We start from the raw sequence: 15,280 nt of genomic DNA on the forward strand, positions 1-15,280 counted from the left end.
AGAGTTCTGCGTTTCTAGATGATCACACTGAAATGATAAAAGCCCAAATCCACGTTAGTCCTACAGCTTAAAACTGAAGGCAGGGGGTGGCGTGGCACTGCATGAGTGCACCATGAGTGTCGATATAAAGACTGAAATGTAAATATCAGTTCGATTCCATTTTCACCTACAAGCAGCACTTGATTGCTGTTCATCAGCTCAGAGTGAATGGGAGGCCAGGCGGCCAGATCAGACCAGAGATTTATGGAAACCAAAGATTGCATGTGTGTGTGATGAGGGTGGCTTCATCCTGTAACAATTACCTCTCAGGCTCTTATCTGCAGCAGAGGCATCCTGCATGTTTCACACGCAATAAAAGTCATCATCAAAAACAGGTATTCAGGGCAAGAAATGTAATTTAACAAGGTCAGTTTTTCACTTTTTATACCAGTGTGTTGTTTAGAATTAAATGTTATGACTATTTGGAGTAAATGAATGCATGACAAAGAAACTTAAAACTTGTATTAATTAAAAAGGAAAAAGACTTTCTTTGAAAATGTATAGTTACAGGCAAAGCACCAACATTTTCAAGGACACAAAATCACATTTAAACTACAGGAGCATGTATTTATTGAATTTGAAATTACCTATAACTTGTAATCTAATTTGAAACTATTAAACAGATTTAAGTGTAGACAAATTCCTCTTTGGCTTTATTGCAAAGTGGTTCGAATGAAGGTAACTGGATTTCTTTGGTTTCTTGAAGATGTTTCGCTTCTCATTCGAGGAGCTTTGTCAATTCTGACTGCATATGGAAGCATCAAGCTTGTAAACAATAGACAGCCACAGTGGATTACCAGGACCTGGATGGCTGAGAACCTTCACCAGCTTTTGGCTCTATTGCAAACAAATTCTGGATTTGTTGCCAGTCCAAAAAACTAAAGAAGTTCTGAATGCATTCTTGCACAATAGAACTGCAACAGCTCAGCTATCTCTTTTTTGTGCTTGTTTAGGTCCAAACAGAAGGCAAGCTTGGTTTTGGTTCAGGTTTTTTTCTGCTAAAAGGTTTTCTTCTCACTGTCACCCATTGCTCTTCTTGATTGGGGGATAGTGTTGAAGTGAAGATTCAATACAATCTATTGTTGTACTGTATAAAGATTTTACATGAAATAAATATGTGGCAATGTATTTAGAAATAAAGCATACTAAATCTTAATCTATCAAGTCGAGTGATGCTACTCTTTAAAATTTGGGCCAAAGTGATTGTGTGTCTTCACCCAGTGGTAAATGCACCTAGTTCCCCATTTTCATGTCCAAACTGCTCATCCTAACTACTTGTTTGGAATAACTATGTCATTGAGCAGTGTTTAAATAGGCTGCAGACCCAGGCCTCATGGACCCACCATTTCCACAAACATACACCATGTTTCCCCCTAAATATCACAAGGCTGTTTCAGCCTGAGATGGATGTAGGCACACGGACCTGGAAAGCCACCGGGATGGCCGGCCTCTTTCCTCTTCACTTTGATTCTTGCTCAGAAATGGTTAATATAAACACTGCGGGAGTGTGTCCTTTTTAGCTGCTTTTATTGTCCAGCTGCTGCTCAACCTCTGGATGTAAACTGCTGAGCGGCTGGGATGGAGGAATGACAGAAGTGGTGGATGAAAAGAAGTGAAGTCAATTAATGTAGTTTAAGTTAGACCAAGGATGACACAGTTTAAGAAAAAAGGTGTGTGTGTGTGTGTGTGTGTTTTTTAACTGCACATCTGTATGTTTGTACCATTTATGTGGCGGCATTTCAAAGAAACAACATGTTTATTGAAACTTCTTCACAAACCGCTTAGCTTTAGTTTGCTATTGTCTTGTGGCTTCTTGAAAGCTGTAGTAAAAAAAGTATTTGCACTAAACAGATTTGGATCTCCTCCTCCTTGAACCGTCACCTCATCGTGGTGGAAGAGTTTGAGTTCCCTAATGATCCTAGGAGCTATGATGTCTGGGGCACTTTGTGCCCCTAGTAGGGTTCCCATGACAAATGGGTCTTAGGTGAAGGGTGAGACAAAGAACGTTTCAGAAGATCTTTCATGGGCGTAAAAACAAAAGAGTCGGAGTACCTGGCCCGGAGGGTTACCAGGGTCCCACCCTGGAGCCAGGCCTGGGGTTGGGGCCCGTGAGCGAGCGCCTGGTGGCCGGGCTTTCGCCCATGGGGCCCGGCCGGGCCCAGCCCGAACCGGATACATGGGCTCATCCAACTGTGGACCCACCACCCGCAGGAGGAACATGAAGGGTCTGGTGCAGTGTGGATCAGGTGGCAGACCGAGGCGGGAGCCTTGGCGGTCCGATCCCCGGACAAGGAAACTGGTTATTGGGACATGGAACGTCACCTCACTGGCGGGGAAGGAGCAGGAGCTTGTGGCAGAGGTTGAGCGGTTCCGGCTAGATATAGTCGGACTCACCTCGACACAAAGCATTGGTTCTGGAACCCAAGTCCTTGAGAGGGGTTGGGCACTCTCCTTAGCTGGAGTTGCTCCGGGTGAGAGGCGGAGGGCTGGGGTTGGCTTTTTGTTAGCCCCAAGACTCTCTGCCTGTGTGTTGGGGGGACGAGAGGGTAGCTTCCCTGTGCCTTCGGGTCGGGGAATGGGCCCTGACTGTTGTTTGTGCTTATGCGCCAAATATCAGTTCAGATTACCCACCCTTTTTGGTGTCCCTGGGACGAGTGCTAGATAGTGCTTCATCAGGGGACTCCATTGTCCTGCTGGGGGACTTCAATGCTCACGTGGGCAATGACAGCTTGACCTGAAGGGGTGTGATTGGGAGGAACGGCCCACCTGATCTGAACTCGAGTGGTGTTTTGTTATTGGACTTCTGTGCAAGCCGCAGTTTGGCCATAACGAACACCATGTTTGAACATAAGGATGCCCATCGGCACACTTGGTACCAGGGCAGCCTAGGTCGCAGTTCGATGATAGACTTTGTAGTCGTATCATCTGACCTGCAGCCGTATGTTTTGGACACCCGAGTGAAGAGAGGAGCAGAGCTGTCAACTGATCACCACCTGGTGGTGAGTTGGATCAGATGGCAGGGGAAGATGCCGCGTAGACCTGGCAGACCCAAATGCATAGTGATGGTCTGCTGGGAACGCTTGGCAGATGAACCTGTCCAGACAATTTTCAACTCCCACCTCCGGCAGAGCTTTGACCGCGTCCCGAGAGCAGTGGGGGAAATTGACTCCGAGTGGGTTCGGGGAGCCTTCAGGCTGAAGAAGGAGGCCTACAGGGCGTGGCTGGTCTGTGGGTCTCCGGAGGCAGCAGACAGGTACCGGATAGCCAAGTGGGGTGCAGCAGTGGCAGTTGCCGAGGCAAAATCTCAGGTGTGGGAGAAGTTTGGTGAGGCCGTGGAGAAAGACTATCGATTGGCGCCAAAGAGGTTCTGGCAAACTGTCCGGTGCCTCAGGAGAGGGAGGCAGCAACTTACTCACACTGTTTACAGTGGGAATGGGGATCTGCTGATGTCAATGAGGGCTATAGTCGGGCGGTGGAAGGAATACTTTGAGGAGCTCCTCAATCCCACCTATGCGCATTCCGAGGAGGAGCCAGAGCCGGGAGACCTGGGGATGGACTGTCCAATCTCTGGGGCAGAAGTTGCTGAGGTAGTCAAACAACTACACAGTGGCGGAGCCCCGGGGGTGGATGAGATTCAAGGCTATGGATGTGGTAGGGCTGTCGTGGTTGACACATCTCTGCAACATTGTGTGGTCATCGGGGGCAGTTCCTGTGGAGTGGCAGACCGGGGTGGTGGTCCCTATCTTTAAGAAGGATGACCTGAGGGTTTGTTCCAACTATAGGGAATCACACTCCTCAGCCTCCCTGGAAAGGTCTACTCCAAGGTACTGGAGAGGAGGGTCTGATCAATAGTTGAATCTCAGATTGAGGAGGAGCAATGTGGTTTTCGTCCTGGCCGTGGAACTGTAGACCAGCTCTATACCCTTGCAAGGGTGATGGAGGGGCATGGGAGTTTGCCCAACCAATCCAGATGTGTTTTGTGGATTTGGAGAAGGCTTATGACCGTGTCCCCAGGGGCACCCTGTGGGGGACGCTCCAGGAGTATGGGGTGGGTGGCCTTTTGTTAAGGGCCATTCAGTCCCTTTACCAGAGGAGCGTGAGTTTGGTCCGCATAGATGGTAGTACGTCGGATCTGTTCCCGGTGAGGGTTGGACTCCGCCTGCCCTTTGTCACCGGTTCTGTTCATTACCTTTGTGGACAGAATTTCTAGGCGCAGCCGTGGTGTGGAGTGTATTGAGTTTGGTGGCAGGAGAATCTCGTCTGTGCTTTTTGCGGATGATGGGGTCCTCCTAGCTTCATCCAGCTCTGATCTTCAGCTCTTGTTGGGTAGGTTCACAGCCAAGTGTGAAGCGGCTGGGATGAGGATCAGCACCTCCAAATCTGAGACCATGGTTCTCGACCGGGAAAGGGTGGCTTGCCAACTACGCATCGGGAGAGAGGTCCTATCTCGAGTGGAGGAGTTAGGGTCCGTTGTCTGTCAGGATGCTGTAAGTCATAAGGATATTGCTTTCAGGGCTTCCAGAGTTTGTGGGCCACAGCAGCAAATGACCTGCTGCCTTTGGTCTGCCACTGTTGTGGTAGGCCCCCAGTAGAACTCACACTCACACCAAGACTGTATAATGTAGGAATAAATATAAATGTCTGCTTGCACCTCTTTGTTAATGTGAGTAACTCATTGCCTCTGTCTTGCCATTGTTCTTTGTGCATTGGCCATTGTGTTGTGTGTAAATACATTTCCACCCAAAGTAGGTTGGAGTTAATTCAATTTCAATTGCTTATGGCTGCAGACATGGGGAGACTGTAGATTCACACCTGCTGCAGATTCAAGCTGGCTGCGCTTTCACTCCCGCTGCAGATTTATGCCTGCTGCAGTGCAGATTCTTGCTATAATCTTGGACCAGGTTTAATGAGTGTGAATGAGTCTAACAATGAGCAGTTTAGAACAGTCATTATCAGTAAGCTAAAATAGTTTACTGTTAATGTGGAGACAAACAGCGTCAGCTAGCTTTAAATTTAACAAAAGAAATTGTTCATTTTGTCAAATGTATCTTGATGATTGGTACAACCCCAGGGGTTACCCTAACCTTAATCTCCTAGACTCCAGAGGGGGATGTAACAACAATTAAATTTGGCTTTCAAATTTAGAAAGAAAAGAAACTTTGAGACATTAAAGAAATAATGGGCTTCATGCTTCAAATTTACTCTCTGATTGTCCTTCATCTTGGATTACAGTCTCTTCCCGTTGCGGTCGGACTCATGAAGGACAGGAAGGATGCCCAAATTCATCTTCATAAAATTCAAGTTAGGTGAGCTCTTCATTAACAAGAAGGACTAATTGCACAGAAATGCAAGACTGACGAGGTGAAAAAGGGATCAAAGCAAGATAAGAATCTAGAAAGATAGAAGCCCTACCACATCCATAGCCTTGGATTGTTTATTATGTGAAGTGCCTTGTGATGACTCTTGTCGTAATTTGGCGCTATATAAATAAAATTGAGTTGAATTGAAGCATAGTCCATCTTTTGGTGATAAAAGCCCCTGAGTTCCTGATGTGGGCAATGCCGTGTCCTAGAAGGAATGTGTCACTTCTTTTTTTTATGGTGAATGACGGAATAGTCTGATGAGAAGAAAACAGCAGCAGCCTGCATGTGTTTCTACCTTCTTAGAGTTTCTTTGAATGCTCCCCAGCGGCATGGTGGCTCATTCACATACCAAGTGTTTGATCACTCAGTCAGAGAGGCTGTTGATGACATCTGTGTGCTTTACAGGGATCCACCCTCAAGAAGTGCTGACTTCTTGATTTCTGCTCTGATTACATTTCTAGCAAAAGTGGCCCGATGTGTTGTTAAATGACACTTAGCTCCTGCTCGATACAAATGTGAACACCCTGATGTCATATGATAGCTGATATTTTACCTTTTGAAAATAGATTATTTTTCAAATGTGTCAAAATCAGATACAGGTTTTAACCTCACTTTGAACTTTCACATGATAGCTTTTATTAGAAGGGCATTTGTTTTGTTTTTTTCCCAATGTTGTTCTTGATTCAGCTTCTACTGTCTTAATTAGCATTGAAAAGAGTGTGTTAGTGATGTGTTGTGAGTAAATTAAGTCAACATTGTTGGATGGAGAAAAACGTTTTTTGTTGAATCTAAATATTGTTAATTTTTACGCAAAAGATCAGAGTGAGACAGAAATGAAAGAGGAAAGGAAGAGGTGGGGGAAAAAATAAACAAGGAGGTACAAAAATCTGCTTCTGGCCCTGCAGCAATAGAGACTCACAATAATAAATCGCCACCAAGATATACATAAGGATAAATAACAGTAACAATGTTGGCTGAAAAGCACACGGTAAAAATTAATTCATGGTGCATTTAATGCCAACCACAACCCAAGGTAATGTGTCAAAACCACCTGAGTTCCTCAGGGAGATCGCTGTGGGAGCACCCCCTCACGCCGCCAAGAGGCATATAGGATCACAAATGGGCCATTCCCATCTGTACCGGGTTGGCCCGGGCCGGGTAGCGTAGGTTGTTTACATATCTGGGTGGCCTGGTATTTTTCCGGGCCAACCAAGGCTCATTCTCAGCCCTCTTCTCGAGGAGGTCTGCTTCAGGCCGACCAGGGCCAACACACCCACTGCTGACAGCAAATTCACACCTTCCATTAGAGCAAGCCTCTGATTGGTGGGTAGAATCAGCCCACATGGGCTTAAGACAAGGATGTGTGGAATCAACCGGGCCAGGCTGGGGCCAACTGGGGCTACCCGGCCCGGGCCGACCCGGTACAGATGGGAATGACCCAAAAGAGGGCCCCAGAGGCTCACACCAGGGCAGGTCTAACCCAGACCTCAGTAGCCTGAGACCTAGGGCTGACAGAATCCAAGGGCCCAGGCTCCACAGGGAGTGAGTTGGTAGATGCCACAACACCCAGCCCCAGAAACACTAGCTGCAAGTACACAGGCAGACAGAGGCACCACCCCCAGCAGGAAGTGTGGCAGGGGGAGGATAGCCCAAGATGTAGTGCCACAAGATGTCCCAGGAGAGGGGCAGAGTCCAAAGACCTGACCAGACAGATGAACATACATACACGCATACAAACACACTTACACCCTCATGCTTTAACATAAACACAACCAACCTAAAGACACACAAGAATGCACGTCATACACCCACTCACTCTGATTCAGGTTCTGTTGCACAGAGGACAGAACCAGTCCCAGACCCAGGACATGGTTCCATTCTTACTGGGGTAACAAAGAGCAGGCAACCCCACTCAATGCACAATTGGGGAAGTTAGCACAGAACCACCTTAGGTGCAAGAGAGAACTGCAGTAGCTCCTCTCTAAGCCCCTCTCAGACATCGGAGCTTCTCAGCTTATAGCAGCTTAAATGGGGGTGCTCCCCAATGGATGTTTGGGTTCTTGATTAATGAGGATGAATAAGGACATTTAGCTGCAAGTCATTCAACAAAAAAAAAAATATATATATATATATTTAGACTTTTTTCCCAAATTTCACTTGCATTTATTAACAGAATAAAATAAAATTATACATTTATTAAAGTAATGCTAAAACCACCCATTAAACTATTCAGTTTGTATTGCTAATTAACTCCAGGCTGCATATATGCAGTCTCAATGAGTGCCACCTCACACAGGGATCAGGTCTTTAGTGCAAATCTGGTTTCGATATTAAAACATGATGGGATATATTAAATGGATTTCATGGCTTCACTTGTCAACAACAGAACAAAGTCTCACCCCTACTGCACACCGGAAGTATCTGCGGCGTAGAATGGCAGTGGAAAGATTTATTTGCGACAATTGCTGCACCCCAGTGCACAGAAGGAGAGGCTTAGCTGCTGTGCTCCTCGCTCGTCTCGCGAGATCACAAAATCCCTCAAGTTTATGCCATCATTAAACCCAAAATAAGAAAATCATGTTTGATATTGCTGTTTGATGTCATATATGATGTTGTTCCTCTCTACTGCCATGATTAAAGCCATGAAGAACACACTGCACTTCTGGAACAATGCAGGTAGTAAATAAGCTGCTGGGGCGACGGTGGCACAGGAGTTAAGTGCTCGCCCCGTAATCGGAAGGTTGCTGGTTCGAGTCCCGCTCAGTCTGTCGCTGTTGTTGTGTCCTTGGGCAAGACACTTAACCCACGTTGCCTGCTGGTGGTGGTCGGAGGGACTGGTGGCGCCAGTGCTCGGCAACCTCGCCTCTGTCAGTGCGCCCCAGGGCAGCTGTGTTTACATTGTAGCTCATCCCCACCAGTGTGTGAATGTGTGTGTGAATGGGTGAATGACTGATTGTGTTGTAAAGCGCCTTGGGGGGTTCTAGGACTCTAGAAGGCGCTATATCAAATACAGGCCATTTACCATTACCATTTAGGTCACTTGTATTGACACAATCTACATAGATATGAAATTGCATCGCTGCAACAGAATTTTATTTAGAAAATGACCTGGGATTTTACACTGAAACCGTGTGATTTTCTGTCTAGCCCTATGTTAATTGCAGAAATTGTTGAATCCCAGAAGTGGCTCACGGCAAAACTAGATCCCAATCCTATCTTTAGCAGCGTGGCATGCTGCTTCTGGGATGCGCCTGAAAATTGTCGCATTGCAGCTGGTTTGAATCACCCCCATAGACTCAAATGGATTATATTTGAAGCGGTGATGCTCCGCTGCCATTCCACGCCACTTTTGCTTCCAGTGTGCAGTAGACTTTAGTCTTTCTTCATATGTGACATTAGTGCATAACATTACAATGTATGGAACTGGACATTTTTCTTTAGTAGCACATTGAAATTTGCTGTTAACTGAACTGAAGAAGAAAACGTAGCAGAGATTGTGGTGCTGGAAGCTTGGTGGTGATGACTCAGACACACACAGGCTTAAAGACAGAAACATAAGCAAACAGAGATATAAAGGAAAGAAAAAGAGGTTGGAGGTAAAGGGGAACCCCTCATTAGTGTGACAGTCCAATGAGTCACTTCTTGGAATGGTAATAAACCTTAATTTACACAGCTTTCGTGAAACTCGTGTGTGTTTGTGCAGCCAGGCCACACACACAGCATCAGAGCTGCTCAATCTGCCAAGAGAGCACTCCAGAATAGGAAATATTAATAAGAGGCCACAGCCCGCCTATGTGTGAGCACGCTGAAAGGCTGTGTTGGTTTATAATTGTGCAAAAGCAACACACATGCGCGTGTGTGTTCAGCGACGTAATGCGATGTCTCTCAGCTGTTGCAGAGAGCGGTAGAGTTGTGCAAGGATTTTCTGATTGCATTCAGATAACTTTATGTCCAGGAAACATATACTTTCTTGCACAGATTAAAAAAACTTGAACTAAAATAAATCATTTAAACAGTCAACGTTTGTCAAAATGAGTGATCTTCTGCAAAATGTTGGCATTTGTGGCAAGGTCTTAGAAGAGCAGCTCTGAACCTTTTCATTAAACGGGAATTTAATGTTTCACAATTCGTCATCATATAATTGATGTACAGTAAGAAACGCTGATGAAGCCAGAATGTGACGAGCACCATATGAAATCCAAACATCTAACAACAGGTCTTTAGATCTAAATTAAGGGGAAAATAAAATAAAAGTTCTCCGTCAAATTGGCTCACATTTACATGTTAATATTTCCAACCTTGTGCTTTGGGTTTCACAATGTAATCAAACATGTCTGATAACTAATAAGCAAGACTAATGTTTTATTTTTTGCTGCCAGATCATTTTTCCATCATTACCTAACATTAGTTCAAGATGATTAATTCACATTCTCCACACATTATGAGTTTTATATTTTTCCTGCTTGAGCTGATGCGTGTTGGTCGGTGTGCATTTAAAATGTTCATACTTTAGCCAACATGCCAGAAACAGCTGGAAAATAAATGTGTTTGGCCTGTGAGCGCTGGTGTGCCGGTGTCTGGTGATCACTGTGCAGCTGATGGAGGTATAAGTTTACGACACGCACTCAGAAATGACCCAAGAATATGCATAATCCTTAAAACAATGGCTAATATTATCTTATGTTGAAATGTTTAGATGATGAAATCCAGACATTTGGTGTGTGATCAAAATTTCTGTGGCAGGGTGTGACAGAAAGATGAGCACAAACGAGTTATAAAACACACCGTTAGGCTATTGTGCCCACTCTGTACAGCAGAATAACTTCTGAGGAATAAATAGGGTAAGAAATTAATAGTACTGTGAATTATTTGTTGCCTGTTTGTAGCCGACCGATAAACTAAAAATAAACCAACAGAACACAGAGTCCAGATCAGAGGAATTCAAATAATAAGACCCTGAACCGAACCTGCAGAGCACAGTTGTGTTTATACTATAATCTTCATCATCAGTTTTATTTAAATAGCACTTTTATAGCCTGGCAAGCCATCTTAAATACACACACACACACACACACACACACACACACACACACACACACACACACACACACACACACACACACACACACACACACACACACACACACACACACACACACACACACTTACACACACTTTTTTATACATATGAGTATGTAGTCTGGCCATGACACATAGAGGGAGCTCAGTGGTGGGATGGAACCTACAGTTGTCTTTCAAACGGTCTCCACATGCTGTTGAGCAATGAGCAAAGTGACGTACTCACCGTTATGGATGTCAGTCAATGAGAGAGCCTGCATTACACTGTGAAATAATGGTAAATGGTCAGTATTTGTATAGCTCCTTCTAGGGTTCTACAACCCCCGAAGGTGCTTCACAACCCAATCAGCCATTCTTACACATACAAGCTGGTGGTGATGAGTTACATTGTAGCACAGCTGCCCTGGAGCCCACTGACAGAACCAAGGCTGCCGTACACAAGCGCCATCGGTCCCTCTGACCATCTCCAGCAGATAAGATGGATTAAGGGTCATGCCCAAGGGCACAATGCCTCAGACAGACGAAGTGGGACTCAGTCCCACAACCCTACGGTTACAAGATCGGCACTTAACTCCTCTGCCACCATTGTCCCAGAAAACAAGACAAATACATCCCTTTTTTTTATAAGTAAATTTCTTAACTTCTCTTGACTCAAAAAAAAGTCTAAATAATCCAAAGTTGATGCCAAACTGTTTCAAACAAGCCAACAACATCTTAGCTGCTTCGTTCCATCGCATCAAACTGAGAGAACGCTGTGATTGGCAAGACACATAACTGGTCGAGCTGCTGAGGCTCCTATGGAGCGTGACTAGACTGCCATGCAGAGCAAAATGATTTTGCTTTGGTTTCCGTCAGTCCAGATTTCTATACTAGCACTTTTAACAATAAGGAATACCCAAAGTGTTGTACATTGCACACATAAAACAGTAATAAAATTACTAGAGCAGGTAAGAGGTCACTAAAAACACTGATAAAATACTAGTAAAACAACTAAACACTGATAGCAACACAGGTCATTGTGTGTTTTGCATAAAAGCTAGAGTGTAGAAACCTGGGAACCGTCCTGATGTTTAACAGCAGAGCATTCCACAGCCTCAGGCCCGCAACCAGAAAAGCGACTCTTTTTGTTTTTGGATGAACCAACAGGAGCTGATGGGTCAACAGAAGTGTGCGAGGAGGCTCATATAAACACATCAAATCAGACAAATATGATGGAGCAACGCTCTAAAATCACTTGAAAAAGTTTCAAAATTGATTCTGTACTGGACCAGTGCAATCATTTTGTCAGAATCGGATTCCCTTCTTGGATCAAAATGAAACCATGAAATTGACCATTTAAAAAGACTCAAATGAGATGTTTTATTTATTTAAGTTTTTTTTTTTCAACGCACCAGATGGTACCTGTTTCAGGACACCATCCAGTGAAACCAAAAGAGCAATGGATCCCTGCTGCAGCTTGGAGCTGCAGAAAGATGACCATATTGGTCACAGAAACACACAGCTGGGCAGAGCAACCTGAGTCCAGGAGGATATTCTGGGATAGAAAACTGTTTTTATGGTTATTGTTCATCGATTCACTCTTAGTCTAATCCCTCACCTGAAGCTGATTTGCCATGACCCCACTTAGGGCTAACACCATGACATAGCAGCCTCCAGGGTTGATCAAACCACATACATGTCACGAATGGGAAGGTGTTTTGGTTTGACTTTAAAATTGAAAGGTAGAAAAAATATCTTAAACCTGAGACTCAAGGAAAGAAAGTACACAAACTGACTTCTTTAGTTTTTTGTTTATCTGACACTGATCACTTTTCTTGAACAGATTATTTTGCAGAAATTCGATTGAGGAATGTTCCTGCTGCACAAAAAGAAAATGAGGAAATATTCTGTGGATGAATTTAATTATCTTTGGTTCTGGGTTTTTAAATGTGTTGGCTGAAATCTGGTAGTTTGGTCTAAAAGGGACAGTTTAGTAGATGTCTGGTTTTGGTCTTTTTTATCTCTTAGACCAAAAATAGTTCAACAACTTCAAATGGTGTTTTTCTTTTTTTGGGACTCTGGAAGTTTGTCCTAAAGTTGAAGTGGTAGCAGCCAGCTGTTTCTCCTTCTCTGACATTATTGAGCAGTGGTGTTCTGTTGCAAAATGTGCAAGCAGTAATGAGTGGAGGACACAGGTACATGAGGAGGTGCGGTGGTTAAGTGAAACAGACAACTAGATGAGCCGATGATTGCTTTTGATCCGACTCATGTTATTGGCTGAGGTTTTTAGAAAAATGCAAGAGAACCACTTCAGTAATTCATTTATTTACTTAATCTTCGCAATCTTTTCGACTATGTTAGAACATTGTTAAGAGGCATGAATCTCTTTTTAAGCTAGCTTGTTCTATAGAAGGATCTTTGTTGACATGTCTTTTCATCTTTGTGAGCATGTGTGAGTGGTTGGGTGGCAAAAACAAACACAATATGGCTGAAATCAATACACGACGTACACTTTAAAGAAATTTTTTGGGTGATATGTAGATACTTTAATGCCTAAAGACAGGAAGAGGTTAAGAGAAAAGCTTAAAATCTGTATTGAAGACAAAATTAAAGATTTTAAAAGTCCGTATGAGCTCTGTTTTTTAAAAAAAAAATCTGCTAGGGAGACATTTATTTCTATTTAATAGAAAGCCCTGGACCCTTCACTCATGAAAAATGAGACCAAAGTGAGACCAAAGTCTTTCAAACGTCTGAAGGCCTACAATTATTTTGTTTCAAGAAAAGTTGGGCCGATTACTTCTGAAACAGAAAACCATGGTCGTGCTAATAGCTGCAGTTAGCTCCAACAAGCAGAGTTACAGCGTGACTCACATCACCTGCAGGTGATGGCCAAAGAAAACAGATAAATCCTCAGCAACTGCAAAGTCAGGTTAGTCTTCATTAATCAGTGGCCTTATTTCTTTTTTAATTTAGAAAAGAAAGAAAATGATCTTTGATATAGTGCCTCTCAATATACAGTAGAAATCATGAGGTGCTTCACAAAAACCAAATTTTAAAATAAAAAAGATTAAAAAACATCATATGAATGAGAAAATATTGTTATGAAAAAATTGAAGAAATGAGAAAGAGAAAATTAATAAGAAGAGGGTGATCAATGGATCCCAGGAAAGGCAGAATTGATAGAAAGAGAGAATGGTGATGAAGGTCACGGAAAAGTCAGCTTGAACAAGTGAGTCTTCGGCTGCTTTTTAAAGGAGATCACTGAGTCCACTGATCTCAGGCTACTTTAATGATCGCGGGTTGAGACACTTGAATCAAGTCAAGACACTGAATGCAAAAACAACACGACTCAGTGGATTTAAAAATACACAAAGATAAATGTTTTTAAAAACAGCTCTAATTAACAAAACGTAGTCACAAGGACTTACCATGAACAAAATAAGCCTCACAAGCTGTCTGTTGCTGCAGGAATCCAGGTTTTCTCCGTAGAGTCAGAGCCACCCGCAATTATCTTTTTTGTATTTCGTACAATTGACGTCACAAATATTGATTTGCTATGTCATCGTTAAAGATCAACAATAAGTGAAACTACCAAGTGAAATAGTCAAAAACAAAATGCCTGATAAACCCATTGCCTCCAACATTTTGTTTGTGCGTCAGAGTTTACTGCTGACTCACTCAGGATTTATTTTTCTGCATGCTTGCATGTCCATGTGTGAGCATCTGTGTAAGGAAGAGTTGGTGTTTGTTTGTGACATGATTTGCAGTTTTACAATGTGTTGTATGTTTTTCTTGACCTGTGAGTGTGTGTCTGTGTGTGTGTGCTGTTGGTGGGTGTCCCCATATGTAAGTGTTACGGTGTGTACATATGCAGCATGTCTGTGGTTAACACAGGGAGGCCTTTCTGCCACTTCTGGTCCATATTTCAAGTGTATGTTTAGTTTTGTTGTTCTTGCTTCAACTGCTACTGCCTCAAGTGTTATTGAAAAGAATGTGTTAGTGATGCGTTTTGAGTAAATGGAGTCGGTTGGATGGAGAAAAATATGGTCAAATGTTTTGGTTGAATCTAAATCTTGTCTATTGTGTCTTTTTCTCTCTCTTTCTCACTGAAATTATGTTCTGGAGGTTCGTTCTGTCTGCCTTCATGGCTCACTGAGCTTTGTTTTCTTGCTTCTGATGGCTGTAACATAGAATGGGACCCTCATATTTCAGCTATTTACATATTTAAGTTCCTCTTGGAACCGTCATCTTACTGTGATGGAGGATTTTGAGTGCCCTAATGATCCTAGGAGTTGTGGCCTGGGGTACATTGTGTCCTTGTTAGGGTCCCCCATGGCAAATTGGTTCTAGGTGAAGGGTGAGACAAAGATCAGTTAAGAGGACTCTTCATGATTGTTAAACCAAAGAGCCGGAGTACCTGGCCCAGAAGGTTACCAAGCTCTCACCCTGGAGCCAGACCTGGGGTTAGGGTCCGTGAGTGAGCGTCTGGTAGCTGGACTTTTGCCCATGGGGCCCGGACGGGCCCAGCCTGAACCAGACACATGGGCTCATCCAACTGTGGACTCACCACTTACAGGAGGAACATGATGGGTCCGATGCATTGTGGATCAGGTGGCAGACCAAAGCGGGAGCTTTGGCAGTCTGATCCTTGGGCAAGGAAACTGGCTGTTGGGACATGGAACGTCACCTATCCCGCAGGGATGGAGCTGGAGCTTGTGGAAGAAGCTGAGGTATATATTGTTGGACTCACCTCGACACATAGCATTGGCTCTGGAACCCAAGTCCACTTTTTGTTTGTTGTTTTCTGAGCAGTGTGTGTG

This window comes from Nothobranchius furzeri, chromosome 6 (genome assembly GCF_043380555.1).
Source record: "Nothobranchius furzeri strain GRZ-AD chromosome 6, NfurGRZ-RIMD1, whole genome shotgun sequence".
Lineage (NCBI taxonomy): Eukaryota > Metazoa > Chordata > Actinopteri > Cyprinodontiformes > Nothobranchiidae > Nothobranchius > Nothobranchius furzeri.